Source organism: Tenrec ecaudatus, chromosome 14 (assembly GCF_050624435.1).
Source record: "Tenrec ecaudatus isolate mTenEca1 chromosome 14, mTenEca1.hap1, whole genome shotgun sequence".
Classification (NCBI taxonomy): Eukaryota; Metazoa; Chordata; class Mammalia; order Afrosoricida; family Tenrecidae; genus Tenrec; species Tenrec ecaudatus.
In genome coordinates, this window is record NC_134543.1 from 71,289,106 (window position 1) to 71,300,569 (window position 11,464).

At 41.1% G+C, this 11,464-nt stretch overlaps 1 pseudogene; it reads left to right on the top strand.

Annotated features, from left to right (window-relative positions):
• The first annotated feature begins 833 nt into the window (after positions 1 to 833).
• Positions 834 to 933, top strand: LOC142427073 (U8 small nucleolar RNA; annotated as a pseudogene).
• The last annotated feature ends 10,531 nt before the right edge of the window (positions 934 to 11,464 follow it).

Here is an 11,464-nt window from a genome sequence, read left to right on the forward strand (position 1 = left end):
TTGATTGAAAAAAAGTCTTCAAGACCCCAGATACTATTCTTTCTGATAGCCAGGCACTATCTAGTTTCTTTACCACACTTTGCTATAGCATTCATATCTTCATGAGGATGAGTATCAAGTTAGGCCCTAACATAAGAAATAATTGTTCTTGGATTGGGGCTAGATGAAGTGCAAACCCAAGATATTTATCCATAATATATATGTCTCTGATTCACCTTAGAGTCAACATTGTCATTCTATGTTAGGGAACATTATCCATCATCGCTCTGGGGCATAAGGAAATTCTATTTTTTGATTTGTTTTTAATCATTTTATTAGGGGTTCATACAACTCATCACAATCCATACATACATCAATGTGTAAAGAACATTTGTACATTCATTTCCCTGATCTTTCTCAAAACATTTGCTCTCCACATAAGCCCCTGGCATCAGCTCCTTATTTCCCCCCTGCCTCCCTGGTAATTCTATTGATAGTCATGAATTTAGCCAATGGTATAGAATTTAAACCACAGTTGAGAAAAGGAAATTATAAAAATATTACCTAGGTATAACTGCAATACATGAATTATTGACTTCTATAGATTAAACTCTTAAGGGATGAGACACTATTTACAAAAACAACGGGGGTTGGTACTAAGGTAATGCTTTCAGTAATATTCATTGACAATGGCAGAACCAGGCACCCTCACCCCTTTCATCAACTCTGGCATCACTCATCCTTCCCACAGCAGCATCTGCTCTTCTCCTGGGCTCGATGAGCCACTGAAATGGCCACACAGTACTCGCAGAGAATACTCACAATTACGGGCCTTCTTAGACAAGCAGCACGGATCACCAGTGAGGTTAATCCTTGCCCGTTCCTCCTTTTGGAGAACAGCTCCCAGTCTCTGTGTGAGCAGGACTTGCAACCCCCTGTTTGCTCCTCTCTGATTTAAAAAAAAGAAAAGAGAGAAAAAGAGAAAGAGAGAGAGAAGCACTAGGTTACACTTCAGGACCACGAACACTTGGGACGCAGTTATTCATGTATTCATTCTCCACCATGCCCACAGCAGTGCTTCTCTCCAGTCCTGGGGTGGACCCGGCCTCTGCTGTGTTTCAGCAATTGCAAGCAAGCTATTTTCACTCTGCTAATAAGCTCTCAAAGGCATCCACACCACCAGCAGTCCTCCTGCCCAAAGGCACTCAGCTTTGTCTCTGTGGCGCCTCTATGCTGCCTCTGCTGGTCTCCTGGTTCTACTGCCTCTGCTGTTGCTACTTCTCTGCTACTTCTTTCTGTCTTGCATCATTTCTGGCCTCACTGCTCTCTGCCTCCTGGATGAAGAGGAATGATCTTGGGTCCAAAGGACATGCTCCATTGTTGGCTCTTGCTCGATGGTTGTGAGATCTTCCTTTCTGCATTTGGAACGGCTGATTTTAAGCCTGGTGGAATGGCACAACTAGCCAGTCTCCGCATCAGGCTTCCACGTACCTCATCTGCATGGTCTTACTCCCGCAATTGTGAGAATGGCACAGGCCTGGGCAGGGTTTCATCCTGTTATGCATAGGGTCGAAACTGACTCCATGGCACCCGACAGTAGCAACACATCCCCGCAGGGTGCCTTTTACCTTCTTTATGTTCTTATCAAGCGTTCCAGTGCCTTTGCTGAGCCATAAGCACTTTACATTTGCATAGTTCTAGCCAGTCATTTGGTGAGCCTTACAAAGAATATTGCCAGAAGGGCCGTGTTAAGTAATTGGCTGTACCGCGAAGGGATATCATTGCTGATGTCAGATGGTTCTGGGCCAAAAGCAAAGAGAACAAGAGAACATACTTGTGTTTGTGCGAACTATACAAAACTGTGAGGCTATAATAAATGGTGGATAACATGGGGAATGAAATAGCATTGAGGAATGCTGCCGTACTGTGCTGGTGCCTCACCCCACCTCCATGGACAACCCAGGGGGCAAAGGTTGAGAAATGCACCTTTGATCATTGGGTGTGTTGTGAGGTTGGTTTTGTAAGGTTGAGCTGTGAGTAGGTTTTCCTGAAAAAATGTCAAGAGAGAAGAAATTCAGATAGCAATGATAGCACTTGGTGAGTAGATTTTAATCTCCACTTCTGATTTTCTCATTTTATTAGTTTTGTTGTATGTAATATTTCACACATATAGAAAATGTGAAAGCATAATACAATTAACTTTCATATACCTACAACCCAACTTCAATCTAGCTTCAACAATTCTTAATATTTTACCATATTTTCTTTATTTCTGTCGACACTTCTTTCTTTGTTAAACCATTTGAAAGTAAATTGTATACATTTGATATGTCACTACTCATTCTCCAGCACATTGCATTTAAGAGTATAGATATTTGTCTGTAGGACCACAATGTCAGTGCCACTATTAAAAATATTAATTATCTAAAATTAATATTAAAGTTCTCCCAATTGCCCCAAATGTCTTTATAGCCCTTTTAATCAAGTTAATAAGCACATTATGATTTATTTATTTATGACAGACTAGTTTATACCTCTGCCCCAGTACATTGATTTTTTAACGAATCCAGGTGAGTGGTCTCATTAAATCCAGTATTCTAGATTTGGCTGCTGCTTCAGTATATTCATTGTCCTCCGATTACAGGAAAACTCTACCCTGCTGCACATCAGACTCACTCAAGACAACCTTAAGTTATAGAGACACTTGTTTCTCATCACAATCCAATTAAATCAGAATTCTCTGGGGATAAAGCCTAGGTAGTCCCAATTTCAAAATTTCCCAAGTAATTTTAATATGCAGTCAGTTTGAGAAACACTGTTCTATATCCTGTCCAGTTTATAAATGGGAATTCAGACCCAGGGCATGCCGTTTTTACAAGATACCTTGATTATACGTTGCAATCCTCTGAGAAACTTTACAAAACATTGGTGCTTGAGTCCCACCCTGGAGAATCTGGTCGAGCTGTGACCCAGGTTTGGAGACTTTAAAAGTCTCTTCAGATGTTTCTAATGCAATCACTAAGACCCACTGCCTAATTTGTGTCACAGGGCGAGCCCATAAGGCTACGCTGTTCCATTATTTGTGACACTGAATTCAATCACTTGATTGTGTCAGCCATCATCAGAACTCTCCTTTATAAAGACACAGCCCCCTTCTTTGCTTCTGGTACATTGTCTCTATGATGATTCGTTGGCACAAGTATAAATCTTTTGTCAAATAAAAAGCTTTCATCCAACAGATTTTTTAATAAATAATTTCACTGGGGACTCTTACAGCTCTTATAACAATCCATATATTAATGGTATCAGGCACATTTGTACATACGGTGCCATCATCATTTTCAAAATATTTTCTTTCTACTTGTCCCTTGGTATCAGCTCCTCTCCCCACAACCGCCCTCCACTCTCCCATCCTTGTGAATCCTTGATCAATTATAAATGATGATTATTTTCATATCTTACACCATTTGCTGTCTCCCTTCACCCACGTTGCTGTGGTTCATCCCCCTAGGGGAGGGGTGTTATCTATTGATCATTGTGATCAGTTCACCCTTTCTCCCCTTTCTCCCTCCACCTTTCCCTTACCCCTATGGTATCGCTATTCCCATCATTATTCCTGAGAGCTTTATCTGTCCTGGATTCCATGTGTCCAGGGCTCTTATCTGTACCTGTGTAAATGCTCCAGTCTAGACGGATTATAAGGTAGAACTGGGGTCATGATAGTGGATGGGGGATAGAAAGCATGAAATAACTAGAGGAACATTGTATATTTCCTTGGTGTTTTACTGCACCCTGGTTAGCTCATCCCTTCCTTGTTACCCTTCTGTGAGGGGAGGTCCAATTGTCTACAGATGGGCTCTGGGTCTTCATTCTGACCTCTCTCATTCACATCAAGTGGTTGTTTGTTTTGGGTTTTCTGGCGTCTAATACCTGATCCCATCAACACCTCATGATAACACATGGTGTTCTTCTCCCATGTGGGCTTTGTTGCTTCTCTGCTAGATGGCCGCTTGTTTAACTTCAAGCTTTTAAGACCCCAGATGCTATATCTTTGGATAGCTGGGCACCATCAATTTTCTTCACCACATTAGCTTATGCAGCCATTTTGACTTCAGTGATCTTGTCGGGAAGGTGACCAGGTTAGTAGAACAAAGTGTTCTTGCATTGAGGGAGGACTTGAGATGAGACCCAATATCCATCTGCTACCTTAATACTTAACCAATAAATATATGTACAGAGACCTATATCCCTATTGTTATATATAATATATTTATATATGTACATGCTATGTTTATACTTCTATACATGTCTTTTGCCTCCTAGTTCTTTCCTCTATTTCCTTTTACTTTCCTCCTGTCCCACTATCATGTTTGACCTTTATTTGGCTCTCTGTACTTTCAGTTACATTGCACTTGATTGAAACCCACGAGGCATTCTATGTCCTCCTCCTCATCAATTTTAGGTCTCTTGTTGTTCCCTTGTCCCTGGGTTTGTTGGTTTTCCCCCTCCCTTTCTCCCCATCCCTTCCTCCCCCTGTCCCCCATTGTTTTCTCCTTGGGATTGTTTATCCTGCCTATCTTATAATGATGGCCATGTGAAGAAAATAGAAAGAAAACAAAAACAAAAATAGTCTATGAATAATTCCAGATCTGTCTGCTGACCCTTATGAATGTTTTCTGATCAGGTCTGATCAGGTCTATATATATATGACTTTGGAATTTTCACAATTCCTTGGGGTCTTTGTTGCTTTGCTCCCCTTGCTGCTCTGTTGTGCTCTCTTGTGTTAAGCTCTGGTTTGGGGGAGTCTGATGGGGCCCAATTCCCACACTGTGTGTCTGGTGCTGCCCCCATAGTGCTGCGGTTCAGTAAGGGGATGCCCTGCTTCATGTTGAAGTCAACCCTACGGTCCTCTCAGAGCAGGAAGGTGCTCCTGGAAGCATGGTGGACCAGGATGCTGTTCTCGTGCTCTCTCGCCCTCCCTCCCTCCCTCCCTCCCTCCCTCCCTCCCTCCCTCCCTCCATCTTCATTTGCTCCTGTGTGGTCTGGACAGTGATGTCCCTGTAGTGGAATTTTCTGGGGAGGGGGTCGACATAGCACGGATTGGTGCCAGTCCTGCAGACCTCTCTGTTAGTTCACAGCTTCATGCCTGTATGTTGCCCTCAAGGCTTGATGTCTGGTCCCTTTCTCTCTTTCCTGTGGAGACATAAACAATACCGTCCCCATAGGAGGTGGGTGGGTTTAGTGCCCTGTTCCCCCACTATCCCAGTCTTCTTTTTGTCCCTTTCTTTCCCCCTCCTTTTTAGTTGGCTGCCATATGCATCCCTGGGTTGTGTCTGGCTCCTGTCAGAGTGCCTGAGCCTTGCCCAGGGAATTTATGCATTTAATTGACTTTCCCCTATGCGTCTTGTGCTTTTTAAGCTTACTTCAATGGACTCATGTTGTACTTGACCTTTTGTGCTTGGCTTACTCCACTTAGCATAATTTTCTCCAACTTTTCCTATGTGATGATGTGCTTCATGCGTTCATCACTGCTGTTAAGGGATGTGTATGTATGTATCCATTGTATGTATGTACCACAGTTTGTTAATCCATTCATCCATTGATGGAAATTTAAGTTGTTTTCAACTCTTTTTACTGCAATAAACATTAGAGTGCCGATGTTTGGCTATGGTCTGTTTCTTACCGATTCTGGATATATACCCAGTAGGCAGATTGCTGGGTCATATGGTAGCTCGATTTCCATTTGTTTTAGGTATCACCAAATCGATTTCCATAATGGTTGCACATACCTACAGGCCCACCAGCAGTGGATGAGAATTTATATTGCACCACAGCCCCTCCAACACTTGTTGCTTTCTGATTTTTTGAATTGGGCTATCTTTGTGGGTGCTAGCTGGTATTTCATAGTTGCTTTAATTTGCATTTCCCTTATGGCTAATGATTGGGAACATTTTCTCATATGTTTATTGGCCATTTGGATTTCCGCCATTGTGAAATTTCTGTTCAGGTCCTTTGCCTACCTCCTCAATGAGCTTTAAAAAAATTATTGTAAGCTAACAGACTATTGTAGATTTAGTAATAAGGTCTTTGTGTGATGTGTCATTGCTAAAGATGTTTTCCCAGTCTGTGGGCTATATTACTCTCTTGGTGAATTCTTTTGATGTACACAGGTGTTCTATCTTCAGTATATCCCAATTGTCAGTTTGTGCTTCCTATGTGTTTGTATCTTTCCCTATTTCTGATAGCCCGTGTATTACCTGCACCAAGGTTTTTAGGTTTGTCCCGATTCCCTCAATAATGGCCCTAATAATTTTGGTTTTACCTCGAGGTCTGTGATCCACCTTGAGTTTATTCTTGTGCATGGGGTGAGGTAAGGGTCTTGCTTCATTTTTCTGCAGGTAGATGTGTTAGTCTGGGTGGACTAGAGAAAAAAATTCATAGTCACTCATAGGTGTATAAGAAAGAGTTTTATATAAAAAATTGTGTATTGAGAAAATATCTCAGCCCAGTCCAGATCAAGTCCATAATCTGATATTAACCCATATGTCTGGTACAAGTCTACAACTTTCTCTTCAGATTCACACAACACATGCAATGATGCTGAATGCAGGAAGACCACAGGCCAGTGGGTGGGAAGGTTTATGGATCTGGTGTTGGTTCAAGCATCTCAGCACTGGTGTGGGTCTCCACGTGGGTCCTCCAGTGCTCCAGGACTCTGACTCCATCAGCGTAGCTCCATCTGGCTTGTCATCCAGAATGTGATTCAGAGAGTGTGTCTCGACTCCAGGGAGGAAGACAGGAGTTCCCAGAATCCTCAGGAGAAGGTCATGCCCACACAGAAGCCTCATTGGGTATGATCTAATTAACAGGCTAAACTTCACCCCTTCATTCAAGTTGACAGGAGATTATGTAAATGCCACAGTCAATATCCATCTTTTTCAGCACCACTTGTTGAAGAGGGCATCCTCTTCCCATTTGATATTTTTTAGGCCCTTATCAAAAATCAATTGTCTATATGCTGATGTCATTTCTGGGTTTTCAGTTATTTTCTATTTGATTATCAGTCATTATACCAGTATCATGATGTTTTGACCACTGTGGCTGTAAAATAGGTGCTAAAGTCAGGTAAAGCAAGCCCTCTGACTTTCTGTCTTGAGGCGTTCTCTGCTAATTTTGAGCTTCTTCTTTTCCATATGAAGTTGGTAGTCAGTTTTTCCAATTCTTTGAAGAAAGATGTTGTTGGTATTTGTATCGGGATAGTGTTAAACTTACATAGTGCTTTGGGCAGGACTGACATCTTTACTATATTAAGTCTTCTAATCCACAAGCATGGGATAATCTTGCATCTGTGGAGGTAACTCTTGGTTTCTTTTAACAGTGTTCTGTAATTTTCCTCGTACAACTCTTGGTTTTTTTGTTAGGTATATCCCTAGATATTTCAATTTGTGCTTGGTTATTGTGCAACTGCTACCTTTTGATCTCTTTTGTGGTCTTGTCTTATGTCTATAGCAATCCAATAGACTTCTGTTTGTTGATCTTGTATCTTGCCACTCTGCCATATCCCTCTATCACTTCCAGCACTTCACTTGTGGAGCTTTTGGGGTTTTCCATATATAAAATCATATCGTCTGTGAATATTGATAGTTTCAACCCTTCATTCCCCAGACAAGTACCTTTGATGGCTTCCCGTTGCCTTATGTTGTTAGCTAGGACCTTCAGTACTATGTTAAATAAAAGTGGGGACAAGGGGCATCTTTGTCTGGTCCCCATATTCAGTGGAATTGTTTTAACTTTTCTTTATTGACTGCTATGTTGGCTGTTGGTTTTTCATATATAACTTTTATTACATTGAGGAGGTTTCCTTCCATCCCTCTCATTTTGATTGTCTTAAATAGGAATGGGTGTTGGATGTTGTCATATGCTTTTTCTGTGTCTACCGATATTATGTGGTTTTATTCTTTTTCATGTCAACGTGGCCAATAAAGCTGATGGACTTTTGGATGTTGAACCATGCCCACACCCACCCCTGGCCTAAATCCTACTTGGTCAAGGTGAATGATTTGTTTTATATAATTTTGTATTCTATTTGCCAGTGTTTTGTTAAGAAGTTTTGCATTGATGTTCATTAGAGATATTGACCTGTAGTTTTCAATTCTTGTGGGATCCTTGCCTACTTTAGGTATCAGTGTTATACTAGTTCATAAGAGTTCAGGAATTTGCCATCATTTTCTATGCTCTGAAAAAGTTTGTGTAGGATTGGTGTCACTTCTTCTCCGATTGGTTGGTAGAATTCTGTGAAGCTGTCTGGCCCAGGGGAGTTGTTGTTGGTAATCTCTTGATAAGCTAGTCTCTTTCTTCTATTGCTATGGGTCAGTTGAAGTTCTTGACATTGTTTTTTTTAAGTATTTGTCCATGTCTTCCAAATTGTTGAATTCAATGAAGTATAGGCCTTTGTTTTACTGTGTAATAAGCCTTTTAATTTCATTAGGGTCAGTTGTAATATCCCCTGTTTCATCTCTCATCCTGGCTATTGGAATTTGTTCCTTTTTTCCTTTGGTTAGGTTTGCCAACGTTCTATTGATTCTGTTAATCTTTTCAAAGAACCAGCTTTTAGCTGCATTGATTTTTTGGAATTGTTTTCTTGTCTTCCCTCTCTTGTATCTCAGCCCTGATTTTTATTATTTCTTTTCTTTTGCTATTAGTAGGATTGTCCTATTGACTCTGTTCTAATGGAAGGTTGTGTGCCAGCATAACATTCGTAAGTCTCCCTTCCTTTTTCATGTGTGCATTTATTGGTATCAAACTTCTTCTGATAACTGCTTTCACCGGGTCCCAAAGCTTTTTATGTCATATTCTCCTTCTTATTGGCTTCCAAAAACGTCATTATTTCATCTCTGATCTGGACCAGTATCCACTCATTTTGCAGTAGAGGGTTATTCATCCTACAATTGTTTGCCTGTGTTTTCTTAATCACCCTTTTGTTGGATTTCCAGCCGTATGGGATAGTGGTCTGAGAGGGAAGTCTGGGTGATCTGTATGTCTTCAATTTACACAGGCTCAACCTGTGCCCCAGCATGTAGTCTATCTTCATGTATGTACCATGTGGGCTTGGGGAGGAATGTGGATTTTTTGCATTAGGGTGGAAAGCTCTGAAAATGTCTATTAGGTCAAGTCGCCTAATGGTATAGTTCAGTTCTGCAGGTTCCTTGTTAGGGGTGTATTAAAGTCACCTCCTATGATTGTTGAACCTGTGATTTCTTTATTTGTCTTTTGGAGCATTTCATTGATGAAGTTTGCAGGTCTCTCACTGGGTGTGTATATATTTACTGTGCTCACAGGTACATGGTCTACTATTCTCTTGATATGTATAGAGTGCCTCTCCTTCTCTTTTGTTATGGCTTTTACCTTGAGATCAATTTTGTCAGAGATTAGGATTGCAACCTTGTTTTTTTGAATTGCCATTTGCTTGGTACATTTTTCTCCAGCCTTTGATTCTCAGCCTATTTTTTTGTCTGCAAGCTTGAGCTGTGTCTCTTGTGGATGGGTTGTGTTTTCTAAGGCAGTCCACTAGGCTATGTCTTTTAATGGGTGAGTTCAGTCCATTGATGTTCAATGTAATTACATCCATCTGTGGACTTTATGATGTCGTCTCATACCTTTGTGATGGTTGTTTTCCTACCACCCTTTGTTTTTCATCTTTTTAAAAAATATCATTTTTGGGGGGGCTCATATAGCTCTTAGCACAATCCATCCATCCATCCGTTCGTTGTGTCAAGCACATTTGTACATTTATTGCCACCATCTTTTCCAAAACATTTTCTTTCTACTTGAGTCTTTGGTATCAGCTCCTCATTTTTTACCCTCCCTCCCCACCTCTCCCCACCTCTCCCTCCCTCATGAACCCTTAATAATTCTTATTTTTTCATGTCTTACACTGACTGATGTCTCCTTTTGCCCACTTTTCTGTTGTCTGTTCCCCAGGAGGTGGTTATATGTAGATCATTATGATCATTCCCCCCCCCCCCCTTTGCTACTCTCATTATTGGTCCCGAGGGGTTTATCTGTCCTGGATTCCCTGTGTTTCCCACTCTTATCTGTACCCATGTACATGCTCTGGTTTAGCCAGATTTGTAAGGTAGAATTAGGGGCATGATACTGGGGGAGAGGAAGCATTAAAGAACTAGAGGAAAGTTGTATGTTTCATTGGTGCTATACTGCATCCTGACCCGCTCATCTTTTACTTGTGACTCTTCTGTCAGGGGATATCCAAATGTCCACAGATGGGTTTTGAGTCTCCACTTGCCACTCCCCCTGATTCACATTGATGTGATTTTTTGTTCTGGGTGTGATGATACCTGATATCTGATCCCATTGACATCTCATGATCACACAGGCTGGTGTGCTTCATCCATGTGGACTTAGTTGCTTCTGAGCTAGATGGCCACTTGTTTATCTTCAAGCCTTTATGATCTCAGATGCTATATATTTTGATAGCCAGGCACCATCAGCTATCTTCACCACATTTGCTTATGTACCCATTTTGTTTTCAGCGATTGTGTTGGGAAGCTGAACATCACAGAATGCCGGTGAGGAAGTTAGTTTATTGTGCCAGTCTGGACGATAAACACATGTGGGATTAATTGAAGGGCGGAGAGATGAATGGCTTGATGAGCCTCGCCTTTCTTGTCTCTCCCTCTTTGATCATTGGACCAGTGTGAGACTGCCTTGATTGTTCTGTGCCTCAATTTGCAAGCTACACTACCTGTGGGACACCTAGCCTTTGGACTGTGTCACTGTAATATGAGGTTCCTTCAAGACCTGCTTTGCCACACAATTGGAATTTACATCTCTTGAGCTGGGGACCTACTGTTGGTGACCTGGCTGACTGTTGGTGACCTGCCTTGCTGTTTGCTGCCTGTGCTCTGATAGCCAGAGTTCTCTCTACAGAGGACTACCTGGCGGCCCTCAAGACTTGAATGACTGCCAGTGTCTCACAACTCTCTCATGGGAGTGAGTTGCACTGAGACATTTGTACTGCTTTATAATTTAACTGTTCATTTCTTGTATTATATATCTATATTTATATATAATTTAACTGTTTATTTCTTATGTTATATATCTATCTATCTGTATATATGTATATTTAATAATTATTAGCAATCTGGTTTTTTCTCTCTAGAGAACCCTGTCTAACACACCGGGTTTTTAGAACAAAGTGTTTTTGGGTTGAGGGAGTCCTTGAGTAGAGGAACAATATCCATTTTCTACCTTAATACTTAACATATACATATATGTACATATCTCTATTTTCCTATCGTTATATAGAAATATATTTTTATATACACATACCTGTATTTAGGCCTCTACTAATGCCCGTTGCTGCCTAGTTCTTTCCTCTATTTCCTTTTACTTTCCTCTTGTCCCACTGTCATGTTTGGCCTTCATTTGGGTTTCAGTAATTCCTCTTGGCTACATTGCCCTTGAT